The 3,285-nt window shown below is 35.0% G+C and overlaps 1 long non-coding RNA gene across 1 annotated transcript; it reads left to right on the top strand.

The window, feature by feature from the left end:
• The first annotated feature begins 557 nt into the window (after window positions 1–557).
• On the top strand, window positions 558–1,546 carry LOC133418530 (uncharacterized). The gene is made up of 3 exons (XR_009770456.1): window positions 558–659; window positions 745–770; window positions 926–1,546. It is a non-coding gene; the product is annotated as an uncharacterized LOC133418530 (long non-coding RNA).
• Window positions 1,547–3,285: the final 1,739 nt, after the last annotated feature.

Raw genomic sequence — 3,285 nt, 5'->3', positions numbered from 1 at the left:
CCTCATCATCAACAACAACAACCACAACAACAACAACAACACAACCACCACCACCACCACCACCAACAACAACAGCCACCACAGAAAACAACACAAATACAGGTATGTATGTAAAATGACGCGGTAATGAAACTGAGCATCAGTCTCAGTTTGTGTTTTCACGTGAGGAGCATTCAGAGAATCCAGTAAATACTATAAAGAAATGTTTTTTCTTTTTAATACTTAATTACATAATTACATCTTTATTCCAGTAATGGCGGAACTCATGTTGCTCTTTTTAAAATATTTTTATACATGTATGAATTAACAATTTTGTACACACAGCTTCCATCCATTTGCATATTTATCTATTAATTTATTTATTTAAAAAGAGTAGGTTTTAACGTGTCGTGTGTGAGGAACCTGAGGTTTAATTTACGTGACTTTAAGCCCTCGCAGAGGCAAGATTATGCTAAATAAGTTCCACTGAAACCCCATTTTCAGGAACATGTAGCTTCTTTTAAATTTAATTTTAAATGGGAAAATGATTTCAGATTATAGCAGCATACAGCACTTCATTGTGTTGGAAGGTCTTTGGTGGAGAAGGGTCTATGTTCCCGTGGGTGTGGCAGCTCTCTCCATCGTCGTCGTGTCAGTTCACATCTGGACAAAAACTAACGGTGAAAACATGAACACATGAAACTTTAATCAAGAAAATGTTGGATTCGGTGAAAACTAAAAATGGCTCTTTTTTTGTATTTTCAGGTAAGAAGACTGATCATAACAAAACTGTGAGTTTTAAATCTTCCATCATTCATTTTCAGTTAAATTATAATAATGAAATTATTGGGAATCTTTCTGAGATGAAAGTAAATAACTAACAAAGAAATGTGGACACCAAGTGAAAGGCTGACGGGTATCTGAACCTCTGTGCTGTGTTTTCCAGGTGATCAGTGATGAAGATGATGGTGATGATGATGTGGTGACCTATGAAAATACCGAAGCCCTACCTGCTTCTGTTCAATCCACAGATCAATAAATCAGCTGTAAAAACAGATCTGACCTGAGCAGGAATGAACTCCAGCTTACCTTGGTACAGAATGGGAAAAAAAAGGCTTTGTTTCCTGTATTTCTGCATAAACTGGGACTATAGTGAAACAAAATCAGCAAAATAATCAAGCTGGATATATTCATATTTCCTGCCAGAAGCCGGGTTCCAAAATATTTATGAGAAACAACTGTTATTACATGAAAGGATAATCGATCAGGACTTGAGGGAATCATTATATGAAATTAGAATCAACATTTATTTGCGTTTTGTGTGATCAGAGTTGAAATAACGTGAGTCAGTTCCACTGTTTCTTTCCACTTATTCATCTAACTTTGTGCATGAAACGGTTAATGAAACTTTGTCTAAAAGTATGATCTTTGATCCAGCTTCTCCTCATCTGTCCTCGGTCATTGATGAAAACACAAAAGCATCAATGTTTATGTTTAGTCATTCAAATATTACAATTAAATAAAGCGTAAAAGAAAAAAAGTATTTAAATATGTAAAAATACACTTTTTTACACCATGTAATTGGTATTTTGTAAATTAAAATATTTTAGTTTAGCTTAAATTCCATAAAAGTACTTTCTTACAAACACTGTTTTCATTATTTTATTTTATTTTGTCTGCATACATAAATGGTTAATACCAAGTTGGTAAAAACCTAAAGCATATGCATTTTAATCTATAATCAATTTAATATATAGCATATCATGTCTTCTTTATTTCTTACCTCTGCTGTTTTTGAATGTTTTTGATGTTTTTTTTAAATGTGTTCTGCTGGTTTTATTTTGTAACGTGTTGTGTACGGTGACCTTGAGTGCCAAGAAAGATGCCTTTAAAAATAAAATGTATTATTATTATTATCAAATATACATTCTTTTATTTTATTTTTATATATATATATATATATATATATATATATATATATATATATATATATATATATATATATATACATATATATATACATATATATATATATAACACTGTTTTTATTGGTTGCGTCAAGAAATACTGTCATGTGATTGGTGGGCACATAAGTCCCGCCCTCTTTCTGTATTTTGAACTGAAATTCAAAATAGGGGCAGGTAAGGAGTTGAATAATGGGGGAGGTGTATTTATCATTATGTGCCTGTTTGTGTGAGTAAGTAGGTCTGTGAACTCTGGCACAGATTTATTCCTCAGCCATTGGCCACGGTTACATGATGTTTTTTAATACAGAATTAATTATTCGGAATTAAATAATTCAGAATTAAACTATTTTCCTTCGAGTTTACATGGAAACAGTAATTCCGAATTGAGGTTTACATGGAAAACACGTTTGATCGGCTTTATCCAATTCCTCTTAAGGTCTGGGGGTTGGGAAGGTTCTGATTGGATAGGGGGGCGGACCGGAGGTTACATCTTCCGGAAGTTACGTCTACCGGAAGAAAATAAACTTAGCCGCTTAGCTGCTAAAACTTTGAAAAACTCACAATTTTTAATGTTTCCTGCCATCTGTTCTTTTAATTATTTCCAGGTCCTCCAAGCTATTTATTAAATAAATGGTCTCTGCTCTTGACCAGCGTTTACTGCGTGCTGCCATCTTGAAACTTTGTTTGGAAAAAAAGCCCAGCGCTGAATATAAGCTTCATGGAGACAGACGGGCGAGGGAACGAGCAGCGCAGAAAGACCGGAATTAATTTAAAGTGGAATGAGTGTATACATGATCGCGGAATTATTCTATTCAGATTTAAAATCAGAATAAAGCAGCCACTTACTTTGGAATTAAGTTTAATACGGAATGGCCATTTCCATTCGGAATTAGGTGTTTACATGGTAATTTTTAAATCGGATTTAATTTTAATTCTGAATTAAAAAGGAATTAAACTTCCCATGTCAACGCACTCATTGTCCTTGATGTTATCAGCTCGGTAATGTTCTGATGCAGGTCCACAGGTGTCCTGAAGGGAAGGGGAGGCCTGGTGGGAGCAGAGCGTCTTGTTAGCATAACATCCAGGGGTTGATGATGGCCTGCCATGGCCAAATTCAAATAATCGTTTTAGGTCAGGCCGACTCCAGTAAGTTTCCATCTGCCCTCAAGTCTCTCTGGTTCATCTCCATGGCGATTCCAAACGGCCGATTTTGTGGTAATTTTCCACCAAGCCAAGCTTCAACTCGATCAATTCAAGCTTCAAATTTGCTCAATATTGTTGAGACACCAGTGTTGTGCCACACAGGTAGCTTAGCTGTCCAGTTATCGGAAGGTTATTA

The sequence above is a fragment of the Cololabis saira genome, chromosome 18, assembly GCF_033807715.1.
Source record: "Cololabis saira isolate AMF1-May2022 chromosome 18, fColSai1.1, whole genome shotgun sequence".
NCBI classification, from domain to species: Eukaryota; Metazoa; Chordata; class Actinopteri; order Beloniformes; family Belonidae; genus Cololabis; species Cololabis saira.
This window is presented reverse-complemented; position numbering and strand designations above follow the sequence as displayed.